The sequence below is a fragment of the Sphaeramia orbicularis genome, chromosome 12 (assembly GCF_902148855.1).
Source record: "Sphaeramia orbicularis chromosome 12, fSphaOr1.1, whole genome shotgun sequence".
In the NCBI taxonomy this organism is placed as follows: Eukaryota; Metazoa; Chordata; class Actinopteri; order Kurtiformes; family Apogonidae; genus Sphaeramia; species Sphaeramia orbicularis.
In genome coordinates, this window is record NC_043968.1 from 25,907,682 (window position 1) to 25,921,443 (window position 13,762).

A 13,762-nucleotide genomic window follows, 5' to 3' on the forward strand; every position below is an offset into this window, starting at 1 on the left:
GAAAAAGTCTGTGAAATTGGCATTAAATTCTGTCCTAAGTAGTCTTAAAAAGGACTTAAAAAGTCTTACATTTAATTTGTAGAAACCTGTAGGAACCTTGAAAAATATTAAGTATGCTAAATTCAGTACTTAACCTATACAGGAGAGACTTGAACATGTTGGAATTAGGTAAAACTGCTGTACTGTAAACAAGTTATTACCATTATAATAGCTTTTCATGCGCATCAAAGACCTTTTCTCGGATACAAGGACAACTTTGTGATTTACCTGCGAGCTCCGCAGATTTGACACCACCCGCACTTGCCTCTATTCATTTTATTCACTCTATTCTTTGATGCTAGTATGAAGCAGTCTGTCTGAAGGTAAGACAGTTTGTGAAAAATCTGTTGAAATATGTTTTGTAAAGGTGTGAATAAACTGAATGCAACACAGTGGTATTCATGGCTCACAAGGGCTTTGGTTCGGTTGTGTTAGTTCATTATTGCTCAACCAATGAGAAAGCAGGCGGGGTGGAGCTCTGCCAAGAGATAGGCTCGATGTTCAAAGAGTAACCCTCAGCCACTTTGTCCATGTGCCCGTCAATATTTAACCAGTTTATTTATTTTTTTCTTGCAAGTGTGAAGTTGAGGGCTTTTGTGGGCGTGGGGCTGGGCGGCTGCACAGGCTGAAGCTGGATGAGACGCACAGGAAACTCCCTCAGCCCACTTCCTCTTTTGCATTGTTGCAGAAAAAGGAAGAACGCTCAACAGGTCCGTGTTAAGTTTCCTGTCGAGTAAACCGATGGGTCAGTTCACATCCGCACACTTGTGGAAGTCCTACTTTATGGTGTTCAGGTTTCAAACACAGATCGTCACACGGCCTTGTCTCTTGCACATCTGCAAGTCAGGAAAATTTTTTTTTTTTTTTTTTGGTCCTCAGTGTTTAGTTTATTGCTGCTTCTGGTCAGGATCCACTATTTCAGTCGCAGACAGACGTCAACATGTCTTTGTCAATGTGTAGCAGTCCAAAAAACACCTCTGCTCGTCCTTTCTCCTCCCTCCTATCTAAACACACATGTGCTGGAAAACAAGCTGTCCATTAACCCCCACACTCAGAGGGAGTTTTGTCCTGAGGGGGGAGAGGGAAGGAAGAAAGAAGCAGGAGGAGGAGGAGAGGGGAAAAAAAGACAGAAAGAAAAAGAATGAGGGAGGAAATTGCAGTGTGGGCAGAAATCCGCCTTCTCCATTTCCTGGGGAGGAAGTGGATTAGATCGGGGAGAGTTGCAGCCTGCTCCTCACACTAAAGAATGCTACCAGGCTCGATTTTTAACCCTTTCAGCCACACGTCACTGTAGCACACTATACATGTCATGTTCTTTTTTTTAACATTCCTAAATAGAGGCTTTGAATAATTACCTTTACTGGTATATTATCAGTTTTATTGCTGAACTAATCATAATTGTCTTTTTGTGTTGTTCTTATATCTTATTTCCGTCTAAATTAGCATTTCACTTTAATTTAAAAACGCAGATTCTCAATTGAAGCACTGCTGATTTTGTTCAGTAGAATATCAACATAATATTGTATCAATGGATATACCATAAATAATACATTATTGCTAGTATTTATTAAACCATAAGGAAATTGTAGGGGTTTGGTAGACAGTTATTCATTTCTTGTAATGCATTGGAATTCAGTGGAAGTTATTTCTGAACATGCGAAATGAGGGTAAAATTACAGTTAAAATGCATCTCATTGCATTTTACAGTGATTTGCAAACAGTTGATTGTCTAACTGTAACCCTGTGTCTTTATGGTACAATATTTCTTACCAAAGACCTGTTTAGAGTCGTTGGAACATGTGCTTTTTTGTATGTGGTTATAGTGTTGTTTAATTTAGTATTTCAGGTTTTGTGTAAACAGTTGAAACAAAGAGCAAGGGTGTACAGTAACTTCAGGAGGCGTATGTACCGTCTGTGGCTGCTTAGGTTGGTATCTTTTGATCCTAACACAGAAATGTTTATTGAGCTGTGGCCATAAAACGCCTTTATAATAAACAGGACCTTAAAGGGATCCTCTGTGAAGCAGAGAGGTGTTTTTGTTTGTCTGCTTTTGTCAAAAGCATGAAAAGTCCTGCAAAACTAGGTGGGTCGTGACTGTCACACACTGAAAACATGCAGATGTGCATAAAAGAACTGGATCTGCTTGGATTTAATCCAAACCTAATCCAGGTAGACATGGTACCCCCCCATGTACACAGAACTGGTCAACACTAAATTATTTAAAGGTGTAGAACATGTTCCTGTATTAATTTACATTAAACATACATGGAATACAAAAGAGCAGTGGCGCAAGAGTGGAGATATCTACTGATGAGTTTAAAAGAAATCTATGTCCATGGAAACAAGACTGGGCTGGTTCCTTGGTGTGTGTATGTGTGGTATGTGTGTGAGTGTGTGCGCACAGCTGGGTTTGCACTATGCAGTCTTGTATGAGTGGGCGGACGTAGTGTGAGTGAATCTTGTGTCTTTGTGCAAAGCTTGCCAGAGGTAGTGTAGGTGTATACTGTATAGTTATTCATCTGTGTGCGTATGTGTGTGTGAGTACGTGTGCGTTCCCGTACGTGACAGCCCACCCCCCCCACCCCCCCACCCCCAGCCCACCCCTCCGTCTTCTTTTGTGTTCTTTTTCTCAGTATGTTAACCATTTAACTGTGGGGGGAGCTGGTGTTAAAGTGTGTGTACTGCCATGTACTATGTTATGTTATGTTATGTTACGTTATGGGGACATAAATCTGTTCACACAATCACTATGAGGCTGTCTTTAGCACAAAAAAGGAGATCCCATAACATAAACCAATAAATCTGAAAGGTTGAGCATTGTTTTAAGGGTAGAGTTTGGATAGAGTTAGTGTTAGGCATGTTGCATTTCGGCTAAGTCTCCAGGAAATGAATGTAAGTCAATGTGATGTCCCTAAACACATGGAACACAAGTGTATGGGTGTGTGTGTGTGTGTGTGTGTGTGTGTGTGTGTTTGGTCTTTCTGAGGGGAAATTTCCTGCCCCTGGAAGCAGCTCTTGTCCTCAGGAATTTCCTGAGTGGGCAGACGGCGCTTCCTGAATAAATGTTGTTGTTGTTGTGTGTGTGTGTGTGTGTGTGTGTGTGTGTGTGCATGCATGTGTGTTTTAACTTGCTCTCTTTTCTCCTCTGAAAGGGAAACTGTTCTCACATGCCAACAAACGAGCTGAGCACAGCCCCCTTTCTCTTCCTGTTCGCGGACACAACTCCACATGGCGTTTCTAACGGGGAGGGGGGGGGGGGGGTAGACTTTACTCCAAACGTTTCAATGAACACACACACTCCGATGGTGTCTTGATTTCAGGCTTCAGTAGGTGAAGTGAGAAAAGCACAATAACAGCTGATTGAGTCTTCTCTTTACTCAGTGTGGAAGCTCTTTTCTGCCTATTTAGAACACAAAGAAGAAATTCAGACTGTTACGCTTGTGCAATAATCACTACTGTTCTGATAAACAATGAATTATTATTATTATTATTATTATTATTAGTACTACAACATAGTGTAATCACATTCTGAACATCATTGTCATAAATTAAACTGTAATGAATGTAACACAATGTTAAAATCACAAATCACTGCACTGATGTATATGATACCTGATAGCTATACTGACAGTCCAATCCAACTTTATTTGTAAAGCACTTTAAAACAACTGCAGTGGACCAAAGTGCTGTACAGAAGAATGATTAAAACCAAAAGAGAAGAATAAAATACAGAATAGATTTAAAGACACAGAAACTGTATAAAAAAGAGACAAAGTGCTATACAGAAGAATAAATAAAACCCAAATAAAATAATAAAGTACATGAATTGATTAGATTAGACAGAGTGAATTTCTACAAGTAATTAAATTTTTGTATCAAAATGGCATGATGTGGATTTTTCTTGTCAAACACGGGTTATTCCAATGTCATATTTCTCCCCATAATTATACACTGTTCACTTCTGAACATGCACCTTGTAAATGCAGTTGTGTGTCATACCTCATACATACCTTTTAAATGTTCTCTCCAGACAGTATTAGTCAACCTAGGTAAGTACAGTTCAGAGAGTTCTTCTATTTCCAGATAATCATGTACAGTTTTGAGAGCTCAACAATATTTTTGATTTAGCAAAAATTCCATGTTTATGATCTGACTCATAGTTCACGCTAGAGTGCTGATATTAAGAATGAAAAAGAAAGAGGTAAAAGTGTAAATGCTTCTTATATCATGCACTGCAAAAAAAGGGGGTGTCCAGAAAACAAGATAAAAACACTAAATCTGAGGAAAAAGGTTCTCAAAACAAGTGAAATGTCTCTCCATGCAGCAAGATAATTCCACTTGAATTAAGATTGTTAAATCTAGAAATAAGCATATCTACAGATGTATGAACACTTACAATAAGAAATTAACTGTGACAACAAAATAAATTATCTAACACTTCTAAATCTAAGTTTTTTTTTTTTTTTTTTTTATCTTGATAAGAACCAAATAATTGGCAGTGTGTGTAGCTTTAATCCTAATGTTAACATAATGTATGTAACCTGTTCAAGGTTTTTTTTTATTTTTATTTTTTTGATTTTCAAGCACAAATGTAGGATTTACAGTACAAATATTCATAAGGAAGTCAAAGAACACCCCCCCCACCACCACCACACCACCACCACCACTGCCCATCCATTCCACAGCCCTTGACAAAACAGGACATACAATACAGTTGCAGAAAAAAATGATTAGACCATCAAAAGTCATCGACAGCAATGGTTATGCAATCAAATACTAACTACTGTGTGTATCATGTGACTAAAACAGACAGAAAAGAAAACATGGAATACCTAAAAGCACTGTTTTTGTCAGTACAATGCCATAGATATTGATGTAAGAACTGAAGTGATTTTGGTTATTATCAAGAAAACATGGAAAACAAATAATCAGCTCTGAAATTCAACTCTTATAAGCTATTTTTGTTGTTATCATCATATTTGTCCAAACAAATCCACCTTTAGTTATACCAGGCATTAAAATGAACAAGAAATTGAAGAAAACAAGGGGTGGTCAAAAAAATTTTTCCGCAACTGTACATCCCAGGCATACCTGTTCAGACTTTGCACTTGCCCACTGTTTTATTTTATGAGCAAAATAATGTGAATCGGTGTCATTAAAGCCCGGCCTTGTAAATGTTACACTGCACTAAATGCTGACTTCACTTTTTTTTCATATGGTAAAAAAGGACACTATATGGGTGTGTGTGGAATTTAGACAGGCCTTTGATTTACTTAACAAATGTCTTTGAAGCCTCTGCACTTAAAAAAAAAAAAAAAAAATAAGAGGAGAAAAAACTGGCTTCTGAACAAAAGGAAGAGTGGCAGTTAAAGCTGGATTCAGGAACTAACCTACAAGAGCTGGCTTGTTCCTGCACTCAACAAGCTATCAAAAACAGGTCGTGCTACTTCCTGGCCATAAAGGTTCAGTGTGATTGATGATCTGTTTTATGTTTGTTTTGACTGGATGAAGTCCAGTTTTGCTGGACGGGGGTAGGCACGTGCGTACCGGTGGAGGAAACAGAGAATGGATATGAAGGGGGGAGTTCTATTGACTGAAAAGTAAAAGTGTGTGTGTTTGTGCATGCGTGCGTGCGTGTGTGTGTAGGTGGATTTCCCCCTACCGCACCCACCGGACAGGGAATCAATGCACAGACAGACACACACAGAATGACACGACATGAATAGAGCGTAACATTAACTGTAGAAATGTGTGGCTTTCATGCCCACATGTCCCTGAGTCACAGTGTCAGAAGGTCACGGCCAAATCCCCTTCTCCACCTCCTCCGCTTTCCTCCTTCCTTCTTCCTCCTCCTCCTCCTTTTCTGTCTAGAGAAAGAAAAGCCTTTCCTCTATTGAGATAGCAATACCAATATCCGCCTACTTCTGCAGCGAGAGAAAAGACAAACATTTACTGAAGAACTCGGTGACTAAGAAGCTTTAAGTGTAAAGAGCAAAGTCCCCTTCATTCTGATGCAGCCTTACTTGTTTTGTGTTTTGTTTATTTATTCATCATCCATTCAGGGCTGGCTAAGCTGAAATCTTCCTTCTGAGAATTTTCATCCGCTCCAGTTTTGCATTTTCAGTTGTCTAGTATTTTTAGACTGTTTTTGAAAGTCAGCAGTTTCATATAGAAAATAATATCAGAGATCCCATGACTCAGAGTATATAATGTTTACAGTTTGGTTCCAGTTTTACAAAAATAAAAAAAAAAGTAGTAAAGGAAATAACTAAAAAATGTATGACGCACTATGACGCTGCTGACGTTTTTCAGTCAGCAGCTGTTTCAAAAAAAGTTGGGAGTATAATAAACAGAAAGGAATAGGAAATGTTGGCTCACATTTTTAGTTTTTTTTGTGTGTGTGTGTTTGTGAACTTTGGGCTACTGAAAAATCTACAAATGAAGCAGTTTATTTTTCTACCTGTATTGTTAAAAACAGGGAACTGCCTGTATTTATCTTTGAGAATTTTAAATGTCACTGTATTTAGAGAATATTGAGGCATTTTAGTGGTTTATGTGGAATTTTTGATAGTTTCTAATGAAAAAGTAGCTCTGTAGGTTTGTTGATCTCATGTTAAACTAGTTGCTTTGCCATCATACATGAAACTTTTGTGTAGATTATATACAGTCATGGAAAAAATTATTAGACCACCCTTGTCTTTAATTTCTTGTTCATTTTAATGCCTGGTACAACTAAATTAAGGTATATTTGTTTGGACAAATATAATGATAACAACAAAAATAGTTCATAGTAGTTTAATTTCAGAGCTGATATCTATCCATTTTCCACGTTTTCTTGATGATAACCAAAATCATTTCAGTTCTTACATCAATATCTCTGGCATTGTACTGACAAAAACAGTGCTTTTAGGCATTCCATGTTTTCTTTTCTGTCTGTTTTAGTCACATGATACACACAGGAGTTAGTACTTGATTGCATAACCATTGTTTTTGATGACTTTTGATGGTCTAATTATTTTTTAGAGACTGGATATATTTGTTTGTTTCCAAGTTTCTTTTTGTCAGTTTGCTCACAAACTACTATTTGACTATTTGCCAAGTGAGGAATAGCAGCTTTGATGAATACAGCTAAAAATCCAGTGTTTGTTAAAATTGAGTTGTTGTGCATTTCCCATTTTATTTCCACATTCTCTTGCCTTTGCACCCTCCAAATGCTTGTTGCTGATCAGTGCAGATTGTTTCAGGCTTGTGTTCCACCATAGAAGTCTGCTAACATGAGTTTACTGAAAATCTACAAATTGCACTAATTTGCTACTGGTATAAAAGGGAGTAATTAAATTTATCTTAGAGCATCCTAAGTGTCAGTATGGAGTCAGAGTATGGATGTATTTTTTTCTGTTTCTGTTATTTGTAAAAGACTGGGAAGCTAGCTAGTACTAGCTAGTGCCTCATGACATGCTACTACAAGTATACAATGTCCTTATGTGCCCAAAAATGTGCCTTTTAAGTAAATTTATTATTATTATTATTATTATTATATTATTATTTTATTATTATTATTATTATATTGTTGTTGTGTTGTCATTATTATTGAATCATATTAAGTGAAAAATATTGGCCCATTTATTCAGACAACACATTCTTGTAGACAGCTGTGGAATCTGAATGACAGTAGGGTTATTATACATCATCACTTGCTGAACTGGACTAGTGTTCTCACTTTAATGACCCTGTGTCCTCACATTTCTTGAAAAAGCCATCTATACTTTTTCATTTATACCACCGGTTCGACTTGATGGAAATTATGCTTAAAATACCAATGTCGTACAGCACTCGAGTCTCTGCTACTTCATAGAGTACAAGAATGTAGTGTACTGTTTTAGTAAACAGAGGAAATGTAATAAGACACTTCACTCCTGGTGTCAAATTTGACAATTTTATGACGAATGCATCTTTTTATTACCAAAAATTACATTTATTTTTATGTGTTCTATATTTTTGGCAGTTGTTTTATTTGTTGTGTAGTGCTGCATTCGCATTTGCAAACAAAATCAATCAGATGGATTAGTAACACAGTAGATTGTATCTGTAGTATACTGTTTGCATTCTCTCAAGCTGGCTTCAGAGCTGGGGGTTGTATCGGTAAAAGCCATCATTTTCATCAAGCGGGTTTTTTTGTTTTTTTTTTTGCATTCTTTATTTGAAAGAAGCATAAGCAACACGGGCAGCGGTGAAAAGTGTGTGAGATGTGGGGAGTTGAGCTGTGATTCTGGCCTGGACCAGTAAGCTTCGCAGCAGGACGGACCTCATTAACTCGTCTGGCTGAGAGGGGAAGTTGAGGGCTTCTGTACCGCAACAACGAAACAAGATACCAGTGATCTCATCCTCCTCCTTGCCTTCATTCATCCCAAGCACTTATGAGTTGCCTTGGCAACTTGTGCGCTCTGTGCGTGTGTGTCTGTGTGTGTGGTAGCAAGCATGAGCGGGGGCCTGAGAAACCACAGAGTGAAAATTATGTGTCATCAGAGAGGATTAGGAGCCCACGGTTTAGTCAAGGGCTTGGGATCCTGCTGCTGTCGTGCTTGAGGGTTTTATTCAATGTAAACACACACATACACACTCATGAACACCGTAAACCTGAGATGCATTCAGCAACGGCAGAGACTGATGACAAGGAAGACTGAAATTGATTTTTTTTTTTTTTTTTCCTATGACCTGCAACAAATCTGTAAGGGATTCTCTGACCGAAAACAACCAGTAAGAACAAATTTATCAGCTCAGGGAAGAGTGTCAATTTGTTGAGAGAACATGGTGTTAGGGCTGAAGGTACTTGTCACCTCTTACTCTCGCCTCATTCCTTCCATTTTCCTCTTTACCGCAAAGTAAGGAAGGGGTGTGTGTGGTCTCGCAGAGCCTCCTGTGATGTTTTGGACTCAGTTCCTGTCTCAGTCACATGAACAGAAGATGTGTATGTGAATCAGATGTTTATGCTGAAGTGAGAATCCTTCATGATTCACCTTTGACTGTCACGGTTTTGAGAGTTTTGCTGAGCGTAAAGGACAAAGAGGAACATGAAGTAGAGAGACTGTAATAATAATAATAATTTGTGCAGTCATTAGACTGTTTCAACAGGTGACCTCAGTTGTATTCTCTTCTAATATTCATTTACATGTTATTCAATACAGGACAGTATCTGACTTGTTAGTATCTGTTTCCCCTCCTATTCGCCTTTCCTTCCTCTTTTTATATCTTTGTTTAGCCCTCTTGTTCCTCTTATTTTACCTCATATGACTTCATCTTTCCCCCTGTCCTCACCTCAGTCTGTCACTCCTCTCATCCCTCATCCCTCCTTCCTCTATTTCCACTCTTCCTTTCTCTTCTCCATCTTGCTGCTGTCCGGCGTCACTGTCTAACCTTACCGCGGGAAGTTTCCTGTGCTGAAATGAAGCCCACGCTGGATTGCTTCCGCCAAAGTGCGTTGTGGGACACGTTTGTTTTGGGCCCCCCTTCTTCCTCCTCCTCTCCTCCTCCTCCTCCTCCTCCTCCTTCTGCTCCCCTTGTTGCTTCCTCCTTTGGGCTCTGTGCAGATGGCTGAGGCCGGCAGACCGGATCTCGGAGGGGTTTTGGCAGAGCAGCACCTCTCTCCGGCCCTGGAGAGAGCATACCGCAGCCATGACCTTGCGACCCAGGCTGTGCTGCTGCCCGCCCGGCCTCACTGCTCTCACAAGTCAGCCACAAGAGACGGACATACAGCTGGTGCACGCATTACAGATGGCAGCTTGATTCAATATTGATAGAGAGTCAATGATGTCGTCAGAACAAGTATTCCAGCGCATCCTAGATCTATTCCTGTTATATAGACCAGTTAAATATATTTCTAATATGATTTATAAAAACTAGAGTTTTCATAAATACATAATTTGAACCACTCACATCTCAGTCTCAGTTTCATTACTTCTTTCCATCCACATAATGATAATTATAACCTTAGAGTCTTAGCTTACATTTCTGTTGTAAATCAGTTTGTGGTGTTGTCCTGCTGTATACTCTTTCTGTTTATGTATTTTATTTATTCTTGCAACTGCTTTACTTGCCAATAACCAGGTATACATTCAAAAACAGCTGAAATATACATATTTAATCTGATATAATTTATTCTAAATATAGCAATGAAACCTAACCTATACAAAACTGCAAAAAATAGGAACCCACTAAGGAAATGTCGTTCCTTATCTGCCCAGCACCATAGTTCCCGTGGCAGTGAAACACCTGTATCCCATTCCCTGACACTTTCTTAGGATGTCTGTTGACAATCTGAGGGTCAGAACTTGACAGGCTGTAAGCTGTGCTTCAGATAACCTAGGCCTTCCAGGGCTTATCGGCAGGGCTTGTGCTGCCTTCTGAATATGAAGGACTGGAAGGGAGGGAAGAAATGGGAAGCTGACAATCTAGACAGGGTTTCATTTGATATTGATTGCTCTCTGTGAAAACTTCCTTTGTTTGACGGGCGGAGGAGGCTGGAGGGGTGGTGAGGGTGGGGGGGACTGAAAGCGAGCACAAGGTTCCTATTACTTGTGTGACAGTGACATTGGCGGCCAAAGATAACAGCTGTCCGACTCCCAGAGGAAGTGTTTGAGGCCTCAGCGATAAGTGAGAATGCAAGAATGAGTCGTTATCCACCGTGTGGGTGTCATGGATGTACTGATCGGAGCTGTGTGTGTGAGTGTGAGAAAGAGAGAGAGAGAGAGAGAACGGATGAACAAGGAGGGAGGCAGGTGAGCCTGAGTCATACTATAAATCAATGGGTTACACTGGGAGCGCAAAATGATCTGATGATGTGGCTGACTGTTAACTAGGAGAAATAAGGGTCGAAACTGTTTGTGCGTGCGTATGACTAAAAACACTCATCCCATTGGGTCATACAATGTCAAGGAGAGCAAAATCTGGGAAAAAAAAAAAAAAAAGGAAAAAAAAACTGCCAAGAAAATTGGAGTTAACCCTCAAAGACCTAAACAGCCACTAGTGACCAAAAGCATCTACGGATTTAAAATGTTTCATAACATTTAAACCATTAATCCTCTCAATACAGTCAATACAATTCAGGTAAAATGTGCTTTCTCAGGTTTTTACTGACATCACATATGACCCTTTTGGATGTTCAGAGCTTCTGTAGTGAACACAGAAACACTATCATCTTCTGGAACATCGATTCACCGATAAACCCATGTAGTTTGATAAATGACAGTGGATGGAGATGCTTGTTTTTATGATTAGTTTTAGATATATTTCACTGAAAAAAGGTGACTTTCTCTTCAGTTTTCTCTGTTTTGATACAATAACCTTTGACCTTACTCTGAGCTTTTATGAACCTCCACATGGTCAATGAATTAAATATAGAAAAATACCAGATTTTTGCTGAAAAATACAGTAAACAATATAATATATGTCAGCAAATCACTTAGGAAAACTTTAAAGTGGAAAAACGTTAATTTGGAAGTTGCTACAACAATAGTTCTATGAATCTATGAATAGTGTCTATAAGAGTTAAAATAATGAAGCTTAGCGTATTGGTAGGGTTAAAAAAGTGTATCCATTGTCAGTATAGTTTAACAACATTTAGGCTATGTTCAGACTGCAGGCAAGGGATCTTTTTTTGCCCATATCTGACCTGTTTAAGACAATTTGAACAGTGCTAATCCGACCCAGGCCACTTTCATATGTGGTCCTAAATCCGATACTTTTCTGATATTTTGCAATGCGACTTCAGTCTGAACAGCCAGGTCACATTTATCTGACCTTTATGTCACTGAAATGCAACAAACATCACAATTCTGCGTCTCAGGTGTGTTACTTCCGTAAACACAGTGCATGCCTGCATGGTCACGTATTACATCAGGACCTCTTTTATGCATGTGGGTCACTTCAGGGTTGCATTCAGTTCATACTCAAAACTGATAGAAGTCGCATTTAATGTGTAATATGAATGACTATCTTTGATATGTATAGCATTTTGTCTTTTGTGCTTAGTCAGAATTTAGTGTATGTGTAGGAGGTTTGAGTTACTTCATCCTGCTCCTTTTGGAACATTTTATTTTCTTTTTATGTAAATTTTTTTGTTTGGTTTTAATGTTATATTCAAAACAAACAAACAAACGAGCACAAAAAAAATTTATTTTCTCAACATGTCCCTCTTCCCTTTCCTTCCCATCCTTTCCGTCACATTCAGTTCATGTTTTTAATGTGTAATATGAATGACTATCCTTGCTATGTATAGCATTTTGTGTTTTGTGCTAAGTCAGAATTTAGTGTATGTGTAGGAGGTTTGAGTTACTTCATCCTGCTCCTTTTCGAACATTTTATTTTCTTTTCATATACATTTTTTTGTTTGGTTTTAATGTTATATTCAAAACAAACAAACGAGCACTAAAAAAAATTGTATTTTCTCAACATGTCCCTCTTCCCTTTGCTTCCCATCCTTTTCATCGCATTCAGTTCATGCATTTAATGTGTAATATGAACGACTATCTTTGATATGTATAGCATTTTGTGTTTTGTGCTTAGTCAGAATTTAGTGTGATATATGTAGGATGTTAGAGTTACGTATGGGATCTGACAGGAATTTAGGGTAGGTAGAAGGATGGGATAAGGGGGCGGGAGATTATAAATTAAACTTAATTCTGCTCCTTTTCAAATTTTTTGTTTTCCTTTCTTTTTATATAAATCTTTTTGTTTGATTTTAATGTTACATTCGAAACAAACAAGCACACACTCAACTTTTCCCTCTTCCCTTTCCTTCCCATCCTTTCTGTCGCAGTCAGTTCATACTCAAAACTGATAGAAGTCGCATTTAATGTGTAAAATGAAAAAGCACACAAAAAAAGTCGGATTTCACAAAAAATCCGAATTGTGCATGAAGACCTGCCGTCTGAACGTAGCCTTTGTGTCATTGACCTTCACATCGAGTTAATGGACTGAAATCACAGATATCTGAAAGGAGCATTTGTTCAGAAACCTGCAGCAGAATATTTCCAGCAGAAATGGATCCTATTTTGTTTAATGCACTCTTATTTTTTAGGTAGCATGGTCAAGTTACATAATATACTTAGTGCTAAATTTGCTGTAACATATTTTGCTGTTATTGGCCTGTAGCATAACTGTACTGGTTGTACCTATAGTGAAAAAGCCATGAAGGTTATTGATTGGATGTTAAAGTTCTTGGTTTATTATTATATATGAAAAATTTGGTGTAGGATTTGTATATTTTCTATATGTTTTTTTTTTTTTTGTCGGTGCACTAGCAAACTGCTGTTTAAGTCTGCCAATTGAGGATTAATACCATCAGGGTTGCACCTCTGACAAATACAGCTAAAAAGTATATGTGCTCATCATTTTGTTCAAACTGAGCTGTTGTCCATTTCCTTTTTTTTATTTTTATTTTTTTTGTATTTCCACATTCTTTTGCCTTTGCAGCCCTGTTGTCTCTAAACGCTTGTTGCTGATCAATGCAGATGCAAGGCTTGTGTTACCATAGCCTTCAGTGTTAAAAGCGTTACAGTGTGCTCGGGAGAGGAAAAGCGATAGTGTCATTTCTGTTTCCTCTGCTCTTTGTCTCTCCATGCGTCCTTGCCCGTTTATACACAAACTAATAAACTGTATGTTCTCTGATGTGCCTGTCTGGAGTTCAGAGAGCAAAGAGCACAGCAGATCACAGCAGATCAAATAA

At 38.4% G+C, this 13,762-nt stretch overlaps 1 protein-coding gene across 1 annotated transcript in view; it reads left to right on the forward strand.

Moving 5' to 3' along the window:
* etv6 (ETS variant transcription factor 6) overlaps positions 1–13,762 on the forward strand; it is a 30,838-nt gene that overhangs the window by 6,220 nt on the left and 10,856 nt on the right.